The 25,952-nt window shown below is 44.6% G+C and overlaps 2 long non-coding RNA genes across 2 annotated transcripts; one reads left to right on the top strand and one right to left on the bottom strand.

Moving 5' to 3' along the window:
* Nucleotides 1-1,110: 1,110 nt before the first annotated feature.
* LOC122459174 lies at nt 1,111-22,965 on the bottom strand. Its single transcript, XR_006279683.1, has 3 exons — nt 22,888-22,965; nt 12,632-12,643; nt 1,111-1,120 (listed from the first exon to the last, which is right to left on the bottom strand). It is a non-coding gene; the product is annotated as an uncharacterized LOC122459174 (long non-coding RNA).
* On the top strand, nt 15,392-23,101 carry LOC122459173. Its single transcript, XR_006279680.1, has 3 exons — nt 15,392-15,530; nt 18,947-19,081; nt 22,892-23,101. It is a non-coding gene; the product is annotated as an uncharacterized LOC122459173 (long non-coding RNA).
* The last annotated feature ends 2,851 nt before the right edge of the window (nt 23,102-25,952 follow it).

The following is a 25,952-nucleotide window of genomic DNA, read 5'->3' as shown; positions in this document are numbered from 1 at the left end:
CCCCAAACAGCCAAAATTGTTCACTTTGGCAATACAGATCTATGTGTTGAGTCCCGAGGCAGAGTCATGTGTTTATGCAGATACAGTCTGCTCCTGAGGTCTTTTCCACCAGTCTGTCATTAGGTGTCAGAGGAGAGTTCATTCAGACCCTGCTTACAGTTGGTTTGGGTGAAAACTCACGTTGGTATAGAATGCAGGGGTAATGAAATCTTATTATCCTTATTGCATAAATAAAGGGCAGCAGAACTGTTCTTAGCATGACCTAGTTGAATGGGTAACAGTAACCTCACTCACTAAGGAGCGGGAGTGATGCCAAATCTATGAAAAAGTCAGGAGGATCTTGGACAGTTGTTTCTGTTGGATAGTATGGACTCTGTATATAGTGCTAGATACTAATGGATCCTTTTCTCCCCAGTGCTTAAAGACAGAGTTGAAAAGATTCAATTCAATTATTTCTTCTCAGTGATTACTAGAGATGAAATCATTTATGAGCAGATCTAGAGATGGAGCCTTAGATATAACACAAGGACAGTGTTGTGCTGTGAGAGAAGGCAGAGGCTGCGGTAGTAAGAAGGCTCCAGGCTACCCAGTGAAATTGCTAAGAGCTGGGGTGTGTGGTGGAACCTTAGAATGCAGCAGCAAATCTTTGCTCAGATAACAGTAGCAGAGAGCTCCAAGTGGCAGCAAAGACAGCAGGCAGGAAGAAAGACATTACTTAACCGCCCATTAGCGTGAACCCAAATGACTGCACCCCTTGAATTCTGGGACTTGTAGTCCAGCAATAATGGGAGGTTTAGGCTGCTAAAAAAGCCTGCTGGGTATGAAGTGCCTGCTGTTCTCAGTCTGAACGAAGTTGGTAGGATCTGCTGGGAATCTCTCTGGAAAGGAGAGCAGGGAAAGGCAGGAGGGATGTGATGATCTTAAGAACTACGATGAAGACTGAATCCTGAGTGATCTACCAAAAGCCTTATCCAATGCTACCCTAAAGACTCCCTGAAGTTAACCTTGGCCATTGGACCTCAGAAATGTCACACAGATTGGGGGGTTATTATTTAAATCTGCCCTTTAGATGTGGAGGATTGTGAAGGGGGGGGAGAGGGATGTGAGAGACACACATGCTCTGTGAGTCAGCACAAGGGGGATGTTAACAAAAGAGCTGGCCAAATTCCCTGTGTTCTTCCCTCCTTTCCTTTTCTCTCCTTTACCCTCCTCTCTGCCTCCCTTCCTCCCCCACTCTCCTCCCCTACTCCCCCCAGCACCACCTCAGGTTAGGGGGCACAACAGGCTGTTTTCTTTCCAGGAGCTCCCCTTTCCCTGCAATGATCTGTCCCTTCAGTGACTCGGCCCTCCAGCCAGATCTCATATTCAAGTCCATGCTTTCAGGGTTTGTGCAAAGAGTTCAAAAATGGGGTAGCCTTCTGGATTAGGCATGGAATCCCAGGCTTCCCCCTTTGGGTTGGGTTCATCTTGTGCCTGGACCCTACAATCTTTTATCTTATCACAGCCTTAACTAGGCAGAGGCTCTAGTCTTGCAATGATTCTCTCTGTTTTATTGCCACTAAAGTGCAGCCGACTGTGCTTGTCATGCAGCAGATTCCCCAGAAGAGAGTGCAGTGTGTTTGTCTCCCCGGTATCAGTCTGCACGGAAAGTATAGACAACAATTAGAAAAAAATTAAAAAATTGGGGAACAGCTGAAGTAGATAGCAATGCGCAGAAATTAGAAGTAATGAACTGAAGAAATATAAGTGAAGCTCAAGAGGTCAGAGAAGATATCATGGTGGCAGGACCAAGGAGAACAGGGAGGTTTTATATATGTATGTATTTCAGGAACAAGAGATTCTAACACTGGTACAGCCCCATTACTCCATGGAGATGGTAAAATAATTATAATGATACAGAAAGGGCAGAAGCGTTCAATAAATATTGCTGCTCTGTATCTGGAAAGAAGCACAATGGTGTGCATATATCACCCGTGAGAGTGTCCTGGACAGAAGCGCCATAGAACAGGTGACACAACGGCTGTCTTGATCACCAAATAGAAGCAGAGACCTACAGAGTGACATGCAGGAGTCTCCATAGACTGAGGTACGAAGTCAGCTCCTGGGGGGGGAGAGGCATGTGAAAGATACACATGCTCTGTGGGTCAGCACAAGGGGGATGTTAAAAAAAGAGCTGGCCAAATTCCCTGTGCTCTTCCCTCCTTCTTTCCTTTTCTCTCCTTTACCCTCCTTCTGCCTCCCTTCCTCCCCCACCCTTCTGCCCTATTCTCCTGTCTCCCCCTGTCCTTTCTTTCCCTGAACACTTCTCCTTTCAGTCTTCATCTTAGCCCCTTCTTTTTTTTCTTACCTATTAGCTCTCTTCCATGCCCCATCTTTTCTCTCCTCCCCTACCTTCTCCCTCATTTCCGCCCCCCCTTTCTTGCGGTCCGCATCCCTAATTCCAGAAATCGTCCCAAATCGAAGTTCCCACAGCCATAATATTAGTTAGTTAGCAGGTGATTAACTAACACAGAACTACAGGGGACACACACTGTTCATTTGGATAACTCGTGTGTCTGGTTAAAGGGAATTTGGATTACTGGAATTATCCTGAAAATTGATTTTAACTCAGGTAGTTTTAAAATTACCACATTTTCATTTGGATAAATAAATCACATGTATTACTGCTACTTATCCATTCAAATTGGCAGGAAGGCATGTTCTCCAGCATAGCTTCACAGGAGCCTTGAGTGGTTTCTGAAGATAGCTAGAAAGGTCATTCAGGTAGTTCATTGACTCAAGGGGTTATGACAGCTGTGTTCTTCTCTTTCTGGATCTCAAAGGCAACTCCCTAGACAGTACTTTAAAGGAAGAGTTATTAGGGGGATTATGTGAATTTAAGATGTGACTTTAGCAGTTGCCAGACAAGGGGGGCTCTCAGTATCCAGATGATAACAGCCCAACTTGCTGTCTCTCTCAGCCAGATATTTTTGCTTCAATGACTGACAGTTTGACCAAAACAGCCTGTTTTATACAGATTCTGAAGGCTTGGTTTCTACTTGGAAAACTGTGGGGGGCCAATCAGAAAGTGACCCATGGTTCTAGGGAAGATTTGAAACGTCCAACTTCAATTTGAACGTTGGAATTATTGCAAATTTGTCTCTTGAAAATTCCATCATCTTTGTGCAAAATATCTTGAGCCATACCAGTTTGCATAGGACACATTAGGACACAGGGGTTTGTGCAAAACATCTTGGGACATATAATGAACATCAACTCTGGTCAGCAACTTACTTCCGCAGACCACTTCCTGTTGCCCTCCCTGTGTTGTGTTCCTTGGCCAACGTGATATGACTCTATGTCCTTCCCCATGTGGCTGTTTCTGCCACAGAGAGGTCAATTTTGAAGTCAGGAGAGATTCTTTATTTAAAGTCTTTTAGAATCATGGAAATGTAGGGCTGAAAAGGACCTCAATCAGAAAATGACCCATGGTTCTAGTGAAGATTTGAAATATCCAACTTCAATTTGAACATTAGAATTGTTGCAACTTTGTCTCTGGGAAATTCCATCATCTTTGTGCAAAATATCTTGTGCCATCCCAGTTTGCATAGGATACATTAAGCCACAGTTCATGATATATCCCATATATCTTGGGATATATAATGAACAATTATTGATTTAGCTCTGGTCAGCAACTTACTTCTGCGGGCTACTTCTCATTCGCTTGCCCATCTTATGTTCCTTCGTCAACTTAATATGACTCTGCGTTTGCCCCACCTTTTCTTACAAATCTCTAATCACGGGGATTCCACAACCTCCCTTGGAAGCCTATTCCAGAATTTAATTTAGTTAGCCAGTTATTCCCCATTTTACAGTTGTGCATTTAATTTTGCCTTCCTAAGTGAAGTAATTTTCACTAATTTTTATTGAATTCCATTATATGTTATTAAAAGCAATTCTTCATTTTAGCAAGGTCCTTTTATATTCTAATCCCATCCTCCAAAGTGCTTTCAACCCCTTTCAGCTTGATGTCATGTGCAAATTTTATAAGCACAGAAACATTGTACTGCTAGAATTAAGCTACTCTAATTACCATAAAGTAAAGCAGTGTAACCCTATACTGGGGCCACTGTTCTACTGGGGAAAAGGTGCTTATTAGAGATGGTCAGAAATTTTCTGATGAAACTTGGTTGGAAACACCATTACTGGGGATGCAAAGAACCTTGTGATCTGGAGAAATCTAAACAGGAGACTTTGATCACCCAGAAACAGACTGATTTCCCCACTTATAATTAAATCTAGTTGTTGTGAAAACACAAAACTAACAAGTGCACGTTTGTCATGGTGGAAGGGATGCAGGCCTGCTATCGTCCTTCTCATTGGAAATCCATTTTTTTTTAAAAGGAAAGGACATTAAAAATAAAAACATTAATCGCTATTGAATGTTAAATCCACACATGAGTGATTAGGCCACCATGGAATGCAACTGTTTGTATTTCTACATGCTTACATGGACAGATCAGTATTTATTTTGTGCCACTGCTACTAATCCATTTCATTTGTTGTTTTTAAGGGAAGTGAGTTCTCTCACAGCTTGATTTATAACCCCATCTCATTGCTCCATGGTACTGTTTTCATGGTATACAAATAGAAAAGAAATAAAACAAAATTATCTTGCTGGAAGGTTGCAATGTAACACTACTTGTTAGAATTCAGAACAATAACGCAAAAGAACTCCAAAAGAGAGAGAGACACAAAGCAGGCTGCTCCCTAAAACAGAGAGGCTCAACTCACTCCACCTTACTTTAAGCTTTTCCTCTGAAGGCTGACTGCCAACAACACAGGTTGCACAGTTGCCTCAGAGCCCCATAGCCTGCAAGAGGGATCAGGATACCCCTTCCAAACTTGACATGTTAGTTTGTATTTTTAACAGTTTTCCATACACCACACATGGCAGCCAGATTTCCAGTCTTAATATTATAATAAAGAAATAAAGGAAAACACCAAGGGGTGTCTGTGCTGGACCCTTTGCACTGTATGCCCCCTCTATACTGCTCATTGCTTTGCTGTCAGCACCTCCTCCACGCAGCCCTCCCACTTCTCTTCCACATTGGTATCTCTAGAGCTCTGAGGGCAACACTCTCCATACAGTGCCTACATCCTAGCTCTGCCCCTTTCACCCCCTCAACACCTGGGACCAAAAAAAGCCTTTATGTAACTCCACCTGGGAACTCTACAGCACCCAGATCTCCTTTCCAATGCCAGACACTCCACAATAGGTTCTCCTATTACCAATCCCAGGGGAAATATGGGGTTTCCATGTTTTCAGAGGAAGTGCCCTCCCTCCCAATACACCCACCAGGCACATCCCCTTCACCACTTCCTATCCCACCTCTCTCTTCTATGCCTGGTCAGGAAACGGCACAGACCTAGTCCTTATGCAAACAGCTCCCATCAGTATCTGGTCTCCCAATTCTAATGCCTGGCTCCTATTTCCCTCTTCAGAAAGATGTCCCCCCCAACACACACACTTCAAAGCCCTGGCTCCCCAATATACTCCCCCCAAAAAGGGCTCAGCTCATTTTGGTGGCCCGCAAATCCCTTCAGTGTGCCTCTGAGTCCCCCCAGTCTCACCCCACAAGTCCCAGTTTCCTGGATCCCCCCATGTAACTCTATGCCCTCTAATTTCCACACCATGTGCCTCTGACCCCCTGATCCCACCACATGTCCCTTTCCTATTCATCCCACTGCTCCTTCTTCTCCTTCAGCACCCCCCATCTGCCTCTAACTCCCAATTACCAGACCCCAAATCTCCCCTGCGTCTCACCTTAGAGGGGCCACAATGGCCTCTCCCTCCCTTCTCTCCCCAGACTGCTAGGCTACCCCCATCTCCACTCTTCAGTGGGCTCCCAAGTGTGGGTGCTGCCCTCCTAATCCACAGAGAGATTGACGGATTTTCAGGGGGAAGGACAGGGCCCAAGCCTACATGAAGACTCAGCTCTGCTACAGCCAGCTCTGCTGACTTGTGGGGAGCTCTATCAACTATAATCATGTTCAGATCCCGGCTTTGTCATGGCAAAGACTGTCAAAGTCATTTTAGAGGGACCTGTTGTGCCCTTGCTCTCTACGACACACAAAGGCTACAGGAAAACCAGGCAGGCCCCACTGCATTCCACAGAACTGTGTTTATTACTGGGTACAAAAACACAAGGCCTGGCTTCCCACGGAGACTTCTGCTCAAACAATTTTGATGGCTGCATGAGTAGGAAACCTGGAGGCCAACTGGAGGGATCCCAACGGTTTAAAAGGATAATACTCAATTCTTATACGCCACATGATGCCCCCACCCACACACATACATTCATGACGCAGAGTATCCTCAATATTATGAAGAAAAGGAGGACTTGTGGCACCTTAGAGACTAACAAATTTATTTGAGCATAAGCTTTCGTGAGCTACAGCTCACTTCATCAGATGCATGCTGTGGAAAATACAGTGAGGATATTTATATACACAGAGAATGCGAAACAATGGGTGTTACCATACACACTGTAACAAGAATGTTCAGGTAAGGTGAGCTATTACCAGCAGGAGAGCAGGGCAGGGGGGACCTTTTGTAGTTGTAACCCTTCTGCCAGGACGAGTTGATAGCAGCAAGGGCCGGGTTCAATACACAGCAAATGCAAATGCAAAACTGGCTCGAGCCCCCACCCAGTGACCTGGGAAAATCTTACACACACCTCTGGGTGCCTCAAAGAGGCAATACTTCCCCTCTTGTAAGCACAGAGTCTCGGTGTAGCAGAGAATCTTTAACAACATGACATAAACAACATCAGCATTAAATTGGGAGAACACCACAACTAGGGTTCATCAACCAAACCATGAGCAAAGATCCACCCCAGCAAATTGGGCCATGTCCTTTCCCTCGGGTTCTTGAGTCCAACAACCCAAACATCTCTTGAGTCCAGGAACCCCAAAATCACCCAAATTCCAAAAAGTCCAACAACCCAAAAGTCCAGCCCCAGAGTTCAAAAATTCATCTGCAGAGTGTTACTCCCCAGTCTGGGTGAAAATGTGCATGTGTGGGGGGGAGAAGAGGTAAGGGACACCTTACATAATCTGAAGCTGACCGCCCCGCAGCTCCATAGGGCTCGACTGTGCTCTGCTCCGCTCCACCAGCCGTTCCACAAACTGCTCCGCTCTGCAAGCAGCTCCCGCCGTCCCACGAACTGCTCCACCAGCCGGTCCACGAGCCTCTCTAGCCATCCCACGAACTGCTTCGCTCACCCTCCTGCAAGAAGCTTCCACCGTCCCATGAACTGCTCTGCTCTGCAATAGATCTTCAGGCTCCCCACTACTTAATACAGTGCTCAGTGATTTCAGCTATTAGTAATTTTAGCTCTTTAATTATTTCAGCTTGTATTAGTGGGAGCCTTAGTGCTAGTACACCATAAAGCCAAAGTGAATTCAGCTCAGCACCTGTAACTAGACTCCTATTAGACCCAAAATTAGCTCTGATGTTCCACAGTGGAGAGAGAGACAGAGGTGCAATTGATGTTTTGGGCCCAAGGGCCCCCCAGCACTAATATCTACCTCCAGCCTCTCTCTATTCACAGAGTTTTGGAACCCATGTCCCTTGCCTAGTGAGTGCTACTTAGTTGATGGTGAGTCCCTTCATCATAACAAAAGGCCAAGTACAGTTCCACTGTCCTTGATTCTCGTAATCAGGATAATAACAATTTATTCTTCCTGCCCCAATAACAGAGACACTGGGGATCCCACAACAGCCAAAGTGACCATTTGGGCAGCTATGGGCTCATTCTAGGCGGGGTGGGTGTGCCTATGCAAATGAGATCAGCCCCTGAAGTTCTTTTCCACAACTTGCCACACCTCACCATCAGATGTCAGGGCGGAGCTCATCCTGACTCTGCTTACATAGTGATAATCAAGGTGGGCCATCTCCAGCAGTTGACAAGAACGTCTGAGGAACAGTGGCGGGGGGGAATAAACATGGAGAAATAGTTTTACTTTGTGTAATGACACATCCACTCCCAGTCTTTATTCAAGCCTAAATTAATTGTATCCAGTTTGCAAATTAATTCCAATTCAGCAGTCTCTCGTTGGAGTCTGTTTTTGAAGTTTTTTTGTTGAAGAATAGCCACTCTCAGGTCTGTAATCGAGTGACCAGAGAGATTGAAGTGTTCTCCAACTGGTTTTTGAATGTTATCATTCTTGACGTCTGATTTGTGTCCATTTATTTATTCCTTTCCAAATACAAACAGATGGACATTATACCAAAAGGACTGAAGGTAAAAAATCCATTACAATCTACATACCACACAGTCTATGCTGAAAGATTGTGCCACACACTCTCAAAGAAACTGCAGAACCACCTGATCAACATCCTCTACAGCAAACAGGGAAAGATTAAGAATGAGCTCTCAAAACTGGATACTCTCATAAAAAAAAACCTTCCACACAAACTTCCTTGTGACTGGACTTTACAAAAACTAGACAAGCCATTTACAACACACACTTTGCTTCTCTACAAAAGAAAAAGGACACTAAACTATCTAAACTACTACATGCCACAAGGGGCCACAACAGTGGTTCCCGTAACCCACCCAGCAATATTGTTAATCTATCCAACTATACTCTTAGCCCAGCAGAAGAATCTGTCCTATCTCGGGGCCTCTCCTTCTGCCCCTCCACCCCCACGAACATGAAACAGTTCTGTGGTGACCTAGAATCCTATTTTTGACATCTCTGACTCAAGGAATATTTCCAACATACCTCTGAACAACATACTAACCCACAGAGACCTTCCTACCAAGACTACAAAAAGAAGGATTCTGGATGGACTCCTCCTGAAGGTTGAAACAACAGACTGGACTTCTACATAGAGTGCTTCTGCCAACATGCACGGGCTGAAATTGTGCAAAAGCAGCATCACTTGCCCCATAACCTCAACCGTGCAGAACACAATGCCATCCACAGCCTCAGAAACAACTCTGCATCATAATCAAAAAGGCTGACAAGGAGGTGCTGTTGTCATCGTGAATAGGTCAGAATATGAACAAGAGGCTGCTAGGCAGCTCTCCAACACCACTTGCTACAAGCCGTTACCCTCTGATCCCATTGAGGATTACCAAAAGAAACTACACCATCTGCTAAAGAAACTCCCTGAAAAAGCACGAGAACAAATCCGCACAGACACACCCCTGACCTGGGGTATTCTATTTGCTACCCAAGATCCATAAATCTGGAAATCCTGGACACCCCATCATCTCAGGCATTGGCACCCTGACAGCAGGATTGTCTGGCTATGTAGACTCCCTTATCAGGCCCTACACTCCCAGCACTCCCAGCTATCTTAGAGACACCACTGACTTCCTGAGGAAACTACAATCCATCAGTGATCTTCCTGAAAACACCATCCTAGCCACTATGGATGCAGAAGCCCTCTAAACCAATATTCCACACAAAGATGGACTCCAAGCTATCAGGAACAGTAACCCCGATAATGTCACGGCAAACCTGGTGGCTGAACTTTCTGACTTTGTCCTCACCCATAACTATTTCACATTTGGGGACAATGTATACCTTCAAATCAGCGGCACTGCGATGGGTACCCGCATGGCCCCACAGTATGCCAACATTTTTATGGCTGACTTAGAACAATGCTTCCTCAGCTCTCGTCCCCAATGCCCCTACTCTACTTGCGCTACATTGATGACATCTTCATCATCTGGACCCATGGAAAAGAAGCCCTTGAGGAATTCCACCATGATTTCAACAATTTCCATCCCACCATCAACCTCAGCCTGGACCAGTCCACACAAGAGATCTACTTCCTGGACACTACAGTGCTAATAAGTGACGGTCACATGAACACCACCCTATACCGGAAATCTACTGACCACTATGCTTACCTACATGCCTCCAGCTTTCATCCAGACCACACCACACGATCCATTGTCTACAGCCAAGCTCTACGATACAACCTCATTTGCTCCAACCCCTCAGACAGAAACAAACACCTACAAGATATCTATCAAGCATTCTTACAACTACAATCCCACCTGCTGAAGTGAAGAAACAGATTGACAGAGCCAGAAGAGTACCCAGAAGTTACCTACTACAGGATAGGCCCAACAAAGAAAATAACAGAACGCCACTAGCCATCACCTTCAGCCCCCAACTAAAACCTCTCCAACACATCATCAAGGATCTACAACCTATTCAGAAGGACGACCCATCACTCTCACAGATCTTGGGAGACAGGCCAGTCCTTGCTTACAGACAGCCCCCCAACCTGCAGCAAATACTCACCAGCAACCACACAACAAAACCACTAACCCAGGAACCTATCCTTGCAACAAAGCCAGTTGCCAACTGTGTCCATATATCTATTCAGGGGACACCATCATAGGGCTTAATCATATCAGCCACACTATCAGAGGCTTGTTCACCTGCACATCTACCAATGTGATATATGCCATCATGTGCCAGCAATGCCCCTCTGCCATGTACATTGGCCAAACTGGACAGTCTCTACGTAAAAGAATAAATGGATACAAATCAGACCTCAAGAATTATAACATTCAAAAACCAGTTGGAGAACACTTCATTCTCTTTGGTCACTCGATTACAGACTTAAAAGTGACAATTCTTCAACAAAAAAACTTCAAAACCAGACTCCAACGAGAGACTGCTGAATTGGAATTAATTTGCAAACTGGATACAATTAATTTAGGCTTGAATAAAGACTGGGAGTGGATGTGTCATTACACAAAGTAAAACTATTTCCCCATGTTTATTTCCCCCCGCCCCCCGTTCCTCAGACGTTCTTGTCAACTGCTGGAAATGGCCCACCTTGATTATCACCACAAAAGGCCCCCCCCCAGCCCCCTCCCCCCACTCTCCTGCTGGTAATAGCTCACCTTACCTGATCAGTCTCCTTACAGTGTGTATTGTAACACCCATTGTTTCATATTTTCTGTGTGTGTATATAAATCTCCCCACTGTATTTTCCACAGCATACATCCAATGAAGTGAGCTGTAGCTCACAAAAGCTTATGCTCAAATAAATTTGTTAGTCTCTAAGGTGCCACAAGTACTCCTTTTCTTTTTGTGAATACAGACTAACACGGTTGCTATTCTGAAACCTAATATTATGAAGGTCATTCTGTGATTTTTCAAGAATTTGAAACATCTCTGAAATGGATTGGATGCATAAAAATAGGAAAAATAAAAAAAACATGCACTAAGAATATTAATCAATACTGTATGAAAAAGGTGCACAAGTAATACACACACACACACACACACATACACACATAGAGTTTGGTCCCAAGTTATTAGTATTTTTAATAGTGTCATATATGTGCAGGGATGAGCAAGAATCCTTTGCAGAACTAGGGCTAAGCCCTTAAAACATGTCTAATAGTAGATGCTGCATCTGTGGCTCACAGAGAAGTTAGATTGAGTAACAGCAACAGTTGTTAGCGGAGCTAACCACAAACTCTCACTCACTTGTGAAGTAACTTCACCTTTTATCAGTTTCTTCTATATTATTTGCTTTATATCTAGAAGTCCATAGCAGATAGAAAAGATCAAGCTGGGACTTGATGTGGCAGCATAATGTCCATTTTAGAAACTATATAGAAAATTAAAATCTATCTGGAGGTTTCTACAACAGAGCCATGCAGTTTGAAGAAGTTTCATTACCCATGTGATCTCACTTGAAAGAGTACTGAGAGCATTTTGGAGAAAGTTGTGTGTTTTAAAGGAGTTGGCTGAGAAGCTGGCTGGACCATTAAAGTTGGTTTTCAATAAGTCTTGAACACTGGGGAAGTTGAAGAAGACTGGTAGAAAGGTATTGTTGTGCCAGTACTTAAAACGGGTGAACTGGAAGCCCTGGGTTATTATAGGCTTCTCAGTCTGACATCAGTCACAGGAAAGATAATGGAGTAGTTGATACAGACAGGATTAATACAGAATTGAAGGCAGGTAACAGAATTAATGCCAATCAGCATGGGTTTATAGAAAAGAGATCCTGTCAAACTAAATATATTTTTATGAGAATACCAGTTTGGTTCATAAAGATAATGTTGTTGATACAATATACTTAGTGTTCTGTAAAATATTTAACTTGGTACCAGATTTGGATTTAAAAAATGAATTATATAAAACTAACCTGGCATACATTAAATGGATTAAAAGCTGGCTAACTGATAGGTCTCAAAATGTAATTGTAAACAAGGTATCATCACTGATGTGGTATATGTCTAGTGGGGTCTGGTAGGGATTGGTGAATTTTAAAGAGAAAAAAGATAGATAGATAGATAGATAGATAGATAGATAGATAGATAGATAGATAGATAGATAGATAGATAGATAGATAGATCATAGCTCATCATGCTGCAACATAAAGTCACTTCACTCAGGTTGCTCAGTTTCCCACTATTAATACTGGTAACATTAATGGCACAAAACCAACAAGGAGTCTGGTGGCACCTTAAAGACTAACAGATAAATTTGAGCATAAGCTTTCGTGGGTAAAAACCTCACTTCTTCAGACGCACAGTAAAAGAAAACAGTTCTCCTGTGTGTACCCTTACCTGGTTATTCTCTACACTTCATCTGCTACGTAGAAGGATGGCTTTATGAGATCTCTTCAGAAATGCCAGTCCAATAGATCATCAGGCGAAATGGCCAAATAGCACTGATGAGATTTCAGTGTGCTTCACTTTACAGGTTCACTTTTCATTGGTTTCACAACATATCAACAGAGTGTATCAGCTCCCTTATTACAAACAAATGTTGTGGTGTACTATATAAGTGACCACTGGTGAAGAGAACGAAAAGTGGCTGGGCTACAGCTGTAGCCAGGGAAACTGAAGGAAATTTCGAAGGCTTCTGTAACGGAGTCAGGGCTCACTAGGGGCCCAAGTAGGATCAATGAGGGAGAACAACTGTACCCCTGATAACAGTTAGTTTTTCACCCAGTGAAGCAGATCTGTGAGTTTTTAAGAGCTAGGCGCTGCCATACTTAGGGTATGTCTACACTTCAAGAGCTACAGCAGCATAGCTGATCTCTAAGGCTGAAATTTGACCCCAATCCAAATTTGACCTCACAGGGAATGTCTGCACAGTGACGAGACACCCGTGGCAGGCCTCAGGCTGTGGGGCGGTTTCACTACTGGGTAGATGTCTGGGCTGGGGCTGCAGCCTGGGGTCCAGGACTCTGTGAGGTGGGACGGTCCCAAAGCTCGGGCTGCAGCCTGAGCCCAGAAGTCTACACAGCAATGAAACCATCTCAGCCAAACCCTGCAAGCCTGAGTCAGCTGCAGTTTCCTTTTTTTTTTTTTTTGTAGTGTAGACATACTCAGAGAGCATCTGCAATATTATTTTAATATTAAAAATTCTTAGCACTGGGGCCACTCTGCTCCCACCATCTGAGCAGGTAAAACACAGCACCCCTGGAGCAGAGCTAAGGACCTTTTGTTTTAAGTCTTTATGATAAGGGGACCGGCTGCTTGAATCATGAAACTTTATCCCTAAATAAGTCAAAGCAGAGATTTGTTCTACAGGGGGGCCTTCTCTCTTCCACTCAACTTGCAGAGGGTTCTTCCCAGAAATCATGACTTGGTCTCATTATAAATGAGAACCAGGTCTTGCGAGTTAAAATAAGAGGAAAAAGTCATTTCAGAAGAGGCCTCTTGGAGTTTGCAATAAAACAACAATGTCATCAGCATATAGTATCACCGAGATAAGTCTACCTTTAATATGTGGTGGAGAAAATTTATTTTCCTTTAAACATCCACCGCATCATTAATATATAAATTAATATCAAGAGGTGCTAGAACAGATCCCTGCTGTTCTCCACAGGCCACTGGGAAAACATTCTCCATTGCCTTTACCCGACCCACATCACTCTGGTGGAGAGCCTCCAAAATGCTCAGAAGTCTTAGATCAATACTCATCCATCTTAATTTTGCCCAAAGATTGTCTAGATCAATAGAATCAAATACCATCTTTAAAACTCTAATTGTAGCATACAGTGTGTACCCTTAACCACAGTATATTTATAAATCATAGAGGAGAAAATAAAGCAATATCAATTGTGGCTCTACATGTTTTTATCTAACTTCTCTGTGCATAGGGCAAGACCATAGAAGGGAAATTAACAAGTGTGAGGTGGCAGTCAGGGTGACATGCCCACTCCTTGTGTCCCCCCTCGGCAGAGAAACATCCAATGCCCCTTGACCTTTCTCTGTGGAAAAAGTGGCAGGTAAGAAAACCAGCAACTTCCAACAACAGAGAGCCAGTTGAAATGGAGGGCACTGACTGGGAGATGAGAGGGACACCTCCCTGCCCTGTCACAGCTCCTCATTGAATGTCCTGTGGCTATCCTCTTCCCCATGGATTCTCATTCTTCATTCACTCCCCTCAACTTTTCTATTAGGTGCTTCCAAATGGGAGGAAATGTGGGGGAAAGAGGAAGAAGGTGAATGGGAGGGGGTCTGTGAAGCTTTGAAGGGGGTTGTATTTTGTAGGCTCTGAACCGTGGTTAGATTCAATCCCCAGGGAACTTTGAGGGGTAGTACAGCTCTACAGAACCCTTAGAAATGTTCTTACATTTCCCTAGCTGCAGTTTAAGCCCAATCACTTCTTCTCTCTGTCCTGAAAGATTGAGACAAATCCTGAAAGGAGCTTGGCAACTGCAAATGCCACTGGCTTCCCCATGTTTGATGCATCAACATTTTTTGACTCTACTTTAGATAGTTATCGTTAATGCTGATGCTTGTTATGAGGGGAAAAAGAAAGGGTAAACTCATGGTTTTCTCCCATCATTAAATGTAAAATTTCTCAATTTAGATATACAGAAAAAAATCCATGGATTCCTGGCACACAGTATTTATAATGTAATTCACTTTATTTATCATAAATCTCTCTTAAAAAGGATTTTAACCTCTTTGGAATAGGTTTTGATGCATGAAATTAGGAAATTTCCTTAAATACAAGTAAAATATTGGTTAAATATTGTACAAAACAAATACACAAATGCACATGCCCCACTGACAATGCTTCCAAGGTACAGCTGTATTCTGAAATTCTTCTCTGCAAAAGGATCCTCATTTCAATTTAATGGGAGGCTTTCCATTTTTTTCAGAGGTCTATCAATCAGGCAGTAGAGGTTTGCTAGTCGTAAATATTCATATTGTAATTTCCTCAAGGCAGGAACTTGGCTACAGTGTTTCCCTGAAATTCTACGGGAATGTTTATGATGCTGTACAAATTATAATTATAATGATAATTATAAACAGATTGCAGCACAAACTTAGTAAATGTGACATGCTTCAAAAAAGATTTCAACAGATCAGCATTTCACAATCCCTGGTAGCCCATAAATAGAGACTCTCCATCTCCTGTCTATTTTGCAGTCTTTTCTCTCCAGCAACGTTGAGTTCCCAGCCAAACTTCAGCCATGAAGATTGTCTACCTGCTTTTTGTTGTCTTTTTCCTGGTGCTGCAAAACTCTCCCGGTAAGATCTTAATGAAATGAAGGGAGAATATAGAAGGACATTTGTGAGTCTGTACTAAGATTTCTAAACATTTTTATTGTAATTTTTTCAGCTTTTTTTTTCTTGAAAGAATTGTATGGTTTTCAGCAGATACTTGGCATTTAACTGGAGAATAGTCCTGGGGTGAGAAAGGTGTCTTTAATGTTCCTATTAAGATCCAGTCAGATTTGGCTGAACTATGACCTGTAATACTATCACCAGTGTTCTACCTAGTGGAGTCCTACAGGGATTGGTTCTTGCCACCACACTAGTTAAACTTTTTATAAAGGACCTGAAAAAAAAAACATAAAATCATCACCTATAAGCTTAGCAGGTGACAAAAATTAAAAGACAGGTCACTCATACAGAGGGATTTGGATCACTTGGTAAGCTGGGAACAAGTTAACAATCATACAGCTAAATCTAAATGTATGGATCTAGGAACAAAGAAGGATGGCCACAGTAATAGGATGAGGGACTCCATCCTGGGAAGCAGTGACTCTGAAAAATGTGTTGGGGGTTGTGGATGATTAATCAACTTAAAATTGCTAAAAGGATTAATACATAACTTGTATGCAGAAAGAGGGAAATCTTGAGTAGGAGTAGAAAGATTATTTTACCTATGTATTTTGCACCTCCAGATGTGACCACATCTTGAATACTGAATCCAGTTCTGGTGTCCACACTTCAGGAAGAATGTTGATCAGTTGGAAAGGGTTCAGAGAAAAGCCACAGGAATGATTAAAGGATTAAAAAACATGCCTTGTAGTGATAGACTCAGAAAATTCAAATCTCTTTATCTTAATAAAGAGAAGGTTAAGGGGTGACTTGATCACAATGTATAAGTATGTGTATGATGAAAAATGTATAATAATGGGCTCTTCAATCAAGTAACTAAAGGTATTTTGTGATCCAGTGATTGGAAGTTGAAGCTAAAAAATTCAGTCTAGAAACGAGATGTAAATTGTTAACAGTGAAAGTAATTAACCATTGGAACAATTTACCAATGTATTCTCCATCCCTGATAGTTTTTCAATCAGGAAACATTTGGGGGGGGGTTCCTAGAAGATACCCTCTAAGAAATATTTTGGGGAAGTACCTTCAGACTAGATGATCACAATGGTCCCTTCAGACTTGGTGATCCCAGACATACTTCAGTTCCAGGCAAACTGGTTGAAACTACAGTAAAGAACACAATTATCAGACACACAGATGAAGATGATGAGCTGAGGAAGAGTCAACATGGTTTTTGCAAAGGGAAATCATGCCTCACCAATCTAGAAGAATTCTTTGAGGGGGGTTAACAAACATGTGGATAAGGGTAATTCAGTGGATATAGTGCAATTAGACTTTCAGAAAGACTTTGACAAGGCTCTGAAGCAAAATAAGCATTCATGGCATAAGAGGGAATGTCCACTCATGCATCAGTAACTGGCTAAAAGACAGGAAACAAAGGGTAGGAATAAATGGTCAGTTTTCAGAATGGAGAGAGGTAAGTAATGGTGTCCCCTAGGGGTCTGTACTGGGACCAGTACTGTTCAAAATATTCATAAGTGATCAGGAAAAAGGGGAAACAGTGAGGGGGATAATTTTGTAGATGATACAAAATTACTCAAAGATAGTGAAGTCCAAAGCAGAGTGCGAAGAGTTACAAAGGAATCTCAAAAACCAGGTTTCAGAGTAGCCGCCGTGTTAGTCTGTATTTTTCCACCAAATGCATCCGATGAAGTGAGCTGTAGCTCACGAAAGCTTATGCTCTAATAAATTTGTTAGTCTCTAAGGTGCCACAAGTACTCCTTTTCTTTTTTCAAAAACCAGGGTGACTGGGCAACAAAATGGCAGATGAAATTCAATGTTGATAAATGCAAAGTAATGCACTTTGGAAAACATAGTCCCAACCATACATATAAAAAGATGGGTTCTAAATTAGCTGTTACCACTCAAAAAAGAGATCTTGGAGTCATTGTGGAGAGTTCCCTGAAAACATCTGCTCAATGCACAGTGGCACAAACAGAAAAAACTAACAGAATGCTAGGAACCATTAGGAAAGGGGTAGATAATAAGACAGAAAATATCATGATGCCTCTTTATAAATCAATGGTACTCCCAGATCTTGAATACTGTGTGCAGATATGGTCACCCCATCTCAAAAAAGATATATTCTTATTGGAAAAGTTATAGACAATGGCAACTAAAATGATTAGGGGTATGGAACAGCTTTCGTATGAGGAGAGATTAAAAAGACTGGACATTTTCAGCTTGTGTCCTCGTCCTCTGGCCTAACCCAATGAAAATACCCTTTGGTCCAGGGGAATGTTTGGATTGAAGTGTTTGGGAACCTTCACTTGAGATAACAGGCTCTGTGCATATCCTTTTCCTTCATGAAATGACAGACTTTCTAGGAGCTTGTGTTGTCCAGGATGGTATTGAACAGTGCAAGATGCACAGTTTTGAGGGACGAGGCTGGGACTGGAAGTTTGCTGGTGTTGCTCTGCAGGATAATTCAGGAGGGTCTTACTGGAAGTTTTCCTATAATTCAGCTGGAAGTGACTTTACATGCTAGGGGCTGTGCATGAGCAGGACCAGAAGTGGTTGCTTTCACAGCAGAGCAGTGTAGGAGGCATCACAGTTTGGAGAACTGAGGGAATACGGCTGTTCAGTGGTCCAGATTGTACCCTGGGGAATGTCACAGTGGATACTTTAAGGAAAGCACAGCTAAAATCCTAGTTAAAAATAGTCTAATATTAATATCCTAAAGGACATATGGTCCACATTCTCATAAGGACCAGCCTGTCTGGAATATCTAAGCTTGGCAATTGGTTATTAAGTATTCCCAAGTGCCGAGTCTCACAGACAATCAGGCATCCAGACTGCAAGGGACTGGTTTAAACCCTTCTCTTTCTAAAAGTTCCAGCCATCCAACCCAGTGCTGAGCTGGTTCAACCCTGCTCAGGGAATGAGTATATAGATACTGCCTAGTACATGAGTGTTTGGAATCAGAAAGAGTCAAAACCATTGCAGCAAAACCACTGCCCCACTATTAGAAGTTGGTGATGCAGGCAGCTGCCTGCTTTCCATACTGTACAGCTGTGGGGCTGTGAAGGACTCCCATGCTCAGTGCTACAGTTCTAAAGCCTGCAGCCAGAAGCCAGCAGATCTGCTGAATTAATTCACTCTGCTCAATTCTTAGCGGCAGCCTTTGAACGGGCACAGAACTACAGGCATTTATATCTTATCAAAGATCGAGTGCAAGGGGGCACAGGAAGATCTCTGGGCTGATGTGGCTTGTCTCAGTGAATTGGAAATTCAGCTAATGGGAAACACCCGTCATGCTGCAGTCACAGCTCCTGTTTACACTTATGTGTGAATGAAAATCAAGACTCTTTTCCTCTGTGCAGGATTCACCCAGTTTATCAATAGCCCCGATCTTTGTAGACGTGCAAGGGGCTCCTGCCGCCGTATATGTTATGGCAAATACAGACTGATTGGAAGCTGCGGTTCTGGGCAGAATTGCTGTAAAAAGAGAGGGGTAAGTTCAGGATGCCACAAGGGAGACATTACTGTGTAAACAGAATACATGTGTCTCTCCTTTCTATAGCTGCTGTTTAATGACCTTGCAGGCTCAGAGCACACGGCACAACCCTGGGACATGGGACAGAGGAATCTTTTGTGCTGTCCGGATACTGGACTATCTGGGGTTTACATGTTAGAGTTAGAGTAATCATATAACTGCTTGACTCAGGCTGCCTATGGTCTGTCCACAACCCAGAGCAGCCCAGAGTCTCCATAGTGCTCAGTGCTACAGAGCTTGCCCCTCTGAAAATCAGTAACACCCAGCACCTCCCCAGGATAGTGCTTGCAAGGAGAGCAGAATAGGGACAATTCTGTGAGCCAGGTATTGCACCTGTATTGCAGTTTCTCTCCACAACCCATTTTGAAGCCCCTCTGTCTTGCCAACATGGTTTCACAGACAGGGTCTGTGCTCAGTCTGTGGCGTACATCTATACTGGTGTTTCATTTAAGAATTTGGAAAACAACGGGGAAGGACTAAAGTAAATTTCCCAGGAGAGAGTACGGGCAGTGATGAGCTGCCAAAATCTTAACAACCGGTTCCCTATAAAAAGTTCTGATTTAAGGGATGTGCCCCAGTATGTATTTTTGTACCAACAGGGTTACCGTACGTCCGTATTTTCCCAGGAGGCGATTTAAGAACCAAAAAGCCTGACCTGTCCAGGAAAATATGGATGTATGTTAACCCTGCTTAAAGTTCTTTTTTAAAAAGATGGGCCTGAACTAGAAATGAGCTCCATTTCACATGTGTGGGTCCCTGCCACTCCCTGGGGTGTGCTAGGGTGACCAGATGTCCTGATTTTATAGGGACAGTCCTGATTTTGGGATCTTTTTCTTATATAGGCTCCTATTACTCCCCACCCCCTGTCCTGATTTTTCACACTTGCTATCTGGTCACCCTAGGGTGTGCACATGTGTGGGTCCCAGCTGTTCCCTGCCCCCCCTCATTGAAGCAGGTGTGGCAAGGGCACCAGTGGACGTGGGACCAGCTGCAGACAGCGGCATGGGGCAGGGCTAGCTGGATGCAGGGGGTGCAGGGCTGGCTGCGGGCAGGGCAGGGGATGTGGGGCTGGCTGGAGACAGGAGGGTGCAGGTTTGGCTGGAGGCAAGGGGGTGTGGGGCTGGCTGGAGACAGGGCAGGAGCTAACTGGAGGTAGGGGCTGGCTGCAGGCAGGGCAGGGGGTGCGGCAGGGGTGGTGCGGGCAGGGCAGGGGGTGCAGCAGAGGCTGGCTGTGGGCAGAGGGTGTGGGGGTCGCTGGAGACATGGGCTGGTTGCGGGCAGGGTAGGGGGTGCGGCAAGGGCTGGCTGCAGGCAGGGCAGGGGGTGGCTGGAGATGGGAGGTGGCTGCAGGCAGGGGGTGCGGGGGTGGCTGGAGGCAGGGCAGGGGGTGTGGCAGGGGCTGCTGCAAGCAGGGGGTGGGGGAGTGGCTGGAGGCAAGTTGGTGTGGGGCTGGCTGGAGACAGGGCAGGAGCTGACTAGAGGCAGGGGCTGGCTGCAGGCAGGTGATGCGTGCGGCAGGGGCTGGCTGCAGGCAGGTGGTGCGGCAGGGGGTGGCTGGAGGCAGGGCAGGGGGTGCAGGGGTGGCTGGAGGCAGGGACTGGCTGCGGGCAGGACAGGGGGTGTGGCAGGGACTGGCTGCAGGCAGGGGGTGGATGGAGGCAGGGCAGGGGGTGCGGCAGGGGCTGGCTGCAGGCAGGGCATATGGGGGTGGCTGGAGGCAGGGCAGGGGGTGTGGCAGGGGGTGGCTGGAGGCAGGGGCTGGAGGCAGGGATGACACAGAGTGAAAAACTGGAAATGAACACAGTGATGAACATATGAGGATTTCAGATAACCAGGTGCTGTGCAGCAGTCTTGGAGCTGTGTTAAAAAACATCTGGGTCCAGATGCTGCAAACATGAGGAGCCATGTTGAGCATAATGTTGCCCCTGTATGTTTTTGTGGGACAGAGGCGATTTTGAGCACGTGTGAAGGTAGCCATGCCTTCTGGGACTAGCACTCTGTGGTTTGAACCAGAGACCTCCAGAGTTAAATGCACAAGTATCTTCAGCTTGAACAAAAGAGCCAGTCTCTAGATGGAGCCTGTAACAGACTCACAGCCTCCACCTTGGGGAATTTGTAACACACACTGACCAGTGGGTCACACACGTATATTATCAGATGTGCTCACTCTGCAATACAATTCAATAAGCACTAGTGCACTTTAAGGATTGATGCTACGTTCAGTCTTCAAGGTAGCTCAGTACGTACTTGGAGCCTTTGCATTTCTCCTTTTAGAATCCAGAGCAATTACAAACCTTGGTGACTTCAATGCTAGCCTGCTCAGAATTTCCTTTTACTGGTTTAAACATGACATTTCGTACAGTTAAGTTAACTTGGTCTCATTGCTTATCTGTAGCCAATTCTATTTGTTTTCTTGTTAACTGCTGGATCTCCCTTTAACCTGTACAAGGTGCCCAGCATGCTCAAATTAATGTCACAGCAGGGACAGGACTCAGAGAGGAAGTGGGGAGGGGTGAGAGGCTTTCCCAGACAGTTTGGGTTTATTCTCTACACCTAAACTGCTACAGTGACACAGCAACACCACTGCAGCTGAGCCAAAGCGCTTGGGTGGAGACGTTACCTGCACCGACAGGAGGGGTTCTCCCATCTGTGTAGGCACTGCCCCTCCCCGAGAGGTGGTATGTGCATCAATGGGAGAATGCACCCATCAACCTAGCACTGTCTTCCCCAGGGGTTAGGTTGGTTTCACTGTGTCACTCAGGGTGTGTATTTTTCATACTCCTGAGCTATGTAGTTACACCAACCAAATTCCCTAGTATAGACCAGGCCTAAAGTACCATAGAGGCAGTTTTGAGATAGGAGATGTGAAGATAGAAGCTCCATGGTTGCAACTGCACTGCTACTCACATTGCTGCTTCACTGAGCACGTACAGAGATCATCCTCAGGTAGGGAACTGCCATGTGAACAGGGTCAGGCTTTAGGCTTCCACAACCTGGAAGACAGAATAGTCCATGCATTCTTTAAGAATAACATATTTATCCTCTAATTAAATATTTATTGTTTTAGTTTTAGCAATGGACAAAAGTGTGCTTGAAAGAAAAACTGAACATGGACGTGAGTCATATTATTCTATATCTTACATGTTTTTGGTTTTATTTTTCTATCTATCATAGAGATAGTCAATATTTTTAAAATTCACAATTTTGATTAATTCCCTCAATGGAATTTAAAATTTCAACATTTCTATGATATTGCACATCATATTTCCAGGAGTTTTTATATTTAATTTGCCTGGGTTCTTATTTAAATCACCCGGTGACTTAATTGTTTGTGGTTGTCACTTTAACTGTGTAGACTGTTAATAGGAAGGACTTTTGTAAGAAAATGAGAATCTGCCTCCTTTACAGGAGAGTTGGGCAAAGGGAGGGGAGATCCATGTTCAGAAGTCCGGCATATTTACTTCAGAAGCCAGGTCAGCAGCCAGTACATGTTTAGATATAATAGATAGATTGAGTCTGCTCTGCAACCTTAGCTAAGGGGCACTTGGCTTTTAGTTCCTGTGGTAGAGGCTCATGCACTAAGCTCCAGAGGCCCCAGGTTTGATCCCGCCCTACGACATTCGAGGTCTGTCGGTGTTACATAGGCACATGCTATTAAATGATGGGGAAATTCCTGCTTTATCTTGCATTTGCAATGTAACATTATATTGTCTTTCTTTTAATGGCTATAAACATAGAATGTGAGAGTTTCTTCCCTTTTTGCAGTACAGAGAGTTAGCGATGGCAGCAGAAATTGTCAATGTAGGATCGCTGAGAATCTGGGAGGCGGCTCCTTGCTTCTAAAATCCTTGGATGCTTTTCATCTGGGCTGCAAAGAATCTCGCAAGCTGGAAAAAACCCACAAGGGAGCACTTGTGTCACCCCTAATAGCTTGTTCTTCTCCTTTTAATAAAAGTAGCTGGTTGTTGTGGTGTATTGCAAATATGCCTGTGAGTGTTTTGATTGGCACACGGGGGCAGTTTTGGCATTTCTTTTCCATAAAAATCCCTTCCTTATTTTATTTTAACTAAATATAAATAAAATAAATGGTCACTGCCATATGTTAAATCCACCCAGGGGTGTCCTAGACCAGGCGACATACATATTTATATATTTCAGTGAGCTCACATGAATAAATCTTTTCCTTTTCCTTGGTCCTTTGACAAAGCCATTTGGTTTGTGGTGTTGTCAGAGGAGCTGGGTTCAGTCCCAGCTTGGCTGCACAGTGTGCAATGCCCACACCAGTGCTCCACGGCATGTCGACCCTCCCTCTGCTCCCCTCGCCTCCCCATCACAAAGTCCCTTCCCTTGTGCCTGAGCATCCAGACCTTGCCCTGTGCAGCAGGCTCCCCTGCCGGAGCCAGAACGGAAGCACAAATCCCAAAGACCCAGGCTTAGAAACCTGACTAAATGTTCCAGTAAGGGTTTAACTGAGGCAGCCACATGGGGTCCTGCCATGGAGAGGGAGAAACAATGGAGGTCACAGCTGCTTTTCCATTTCTGTGCAGCAGCAAAATATTGTTACCCATTTAGGGGAGGCCTCCCACCCTCCAGTTTTGTACCAGATTTGGAGGAAGTGTGCAGTGGAAGGGACGCTGCTGCCCTTCCTCCCGCCCACCTCCTGCTGCCCTGCTCTGCTGTTGTTTGCAGCCATGCTGCCCCTGCCCCCCACCATGGGGCCACCGCTGGCATCGCTCCTTGCCTGCTAATATGCTGCATAGAATGGGGTGGGGGCTAATGTTGGGGTGTTTCCTTCCCTACCCCCATTGCGGAAGTGGGTGGCCAGCGCACGCCCCTCACCCCAACCACTGACCCGCAGAGCTGCCCCCACTTTGCCAACTAGGGACTGATCTATGGCTGGCCCTGAAGCAACAGCACCTCCTTGGACACAGCCCCTCCCTGCACCCTGAGCTACACCCCTTTTGGCCCCTACGTACCCCCTGCCTGCACCTGAGCTACACCCTCCCAGCAAACATTCCCTAGCTACCTCCTCACTGCACCCAGAGCTATACCCCTCCCTGCATCTGGAGCTATGTGCTCTCTGCACACAGTCCATAGCTATCCCCCTACCTGCACCCTGAACTACAGCCCTGCCTGCATACAGCCCCTAGTTGCCCCCTACCTGCACCCTGAGTACCTCCCTCCAGGAACACAGCCCCTAGCAACCTCTTGCTTGGCCCCTGAAGTACACCCCCTCCTGGAACCTGAATACCTCCATGTCTGCACACAGCTGCTAGCTACCCCCTCACAGCTCTTCCAGTGACCTTTTCAGGGACCAGCCCTGGAGGGACTTGTCTTTACTGGGAAAAGGCATTGTGTGAGAAAAGGGCTTAATGTATGAACTGGGAAGACTGTGCAGCCTAGTGGCTACAGCATAGATATAGACGACCTGGATTCTGTGCCTATCTTGGGACTGTTCAGTGACCCATAGGCCTGCCCCAATAGGAGTTTGAACAATGAGAGCAAGTCCCGAGGCAAAGACTGACATGTAACTTGAATCAAGAGGTGGCATGTGACTCCCTCTAAAAACTCCTCCCACTCATTTCTAAATAAATATTATTTCTGTTTTCAAAGAATTACTGTTTGTTTGCCTATTCTTGATCGCAGGGCTGTATCCGTGGCCTTTCAAGGAACAGCAAGGCAAACTTGCTCTGGGGAGCTCTCTGTATATCAGAGACAAGCACCCTGGTAATATCTTGGAAATTTCATTAGGGCAGATCACAACCTTTGTTACCGATTCAAATAAATTTTAAATTAAGGTTTCAAATTAAAAGCTTTGTTTCTAGGTAATATAATTGGCTTGATATAATTAGATCCAAACATTCAGGTGCCACAGTAGGACCACCCCAAGAGCAGGTCTGAGCCAACAGGGAAAGTTTCTGGGTGGACTGATCCATCCAAAAGAACTAAGGGATGCATTTGAGCTTTCATGTGTTCTTCTACTAAATGTTGTTCCCTCCACTATACAGTCAAGTCACAGGATGAAAGTTCCTAATTGGGTGAAAATAAGTATTGAAAGAGTTTGTCAGGATCCCCCGTGATGCTGGTATTTGGTGGGTTTGTGACTGTCTAAGCCTTTTCAAAACATGTTTCCACTCTCAGGTTCCCAGTTTTAATCAGGGAATGGAGATCAGCACATTCATGGTTGGGATACAGGCCACAGGCAAAGCAGATGTAACCCTGTGAAAACTCCTCACGGTTGATGAACAGAGAACAATCTTTCATGTGTTTACCAGCTGTCTGTATGTACCATATTTGTGTACTCTCTCAACAGTTCCCACCTGCAAAGTGTGGTTGCAGAAGCTTAGCTCTTATCTCTTCACCATTCACATATAAAGCCACAAAACTAATATCATAATGTTAAAAGTGAAAGGGGTTTTTAGTATAATTTCCACTGAAGAGATCATTGTCCACAAAAGCAAGGGCAAGCAATTTGGGTAACTGCCCCAAGAACAGGTTCTCCTGGCTATTGACCCCGCTTCCTGCGGGGATACTAAACATTTTCATCGTCACAGTGTCCAGGCGGCATTTAGAATCATAGAATCGTACGACTGGAAGGGACCTCAAGAGGTCATCTAGTCCAGTCCCCTGCATTCATGGTAGGATTAAGTATTATCTAAACTATCTTTGACAGGTATTTGTCTAACCTGCTCTTAAAAATCTCCAATGCTGGAGATTCCACAACGTCCCTAGGCAATTTATTCCAGTGCTTAATCACCCTGACAGTTAGGAAGTGTTTCCTAATGTCCAGCCTAAACTGACTTTGCTGCAAATTAAGCCTATCATAACCATAG

This window comes from Dermochelys coriacea, chromosome 3 (genome assembly GCF_009764565.3).
Source record: "Dermochelys coriacea isolate rDerCor1 chromosome 3, rDerCor1.pri.v4, whole genome shotgun sequence".
NCBI lineage: Eukaryota > Metazoa > Chordata > Testudines > Dermochelyidae > Dermochelys > Dermochelys coriacea.
Note: the sequence above shows the minus strand (reverse complement) of the source record. Positions and strands in the feature narration are given on the sequence as shown.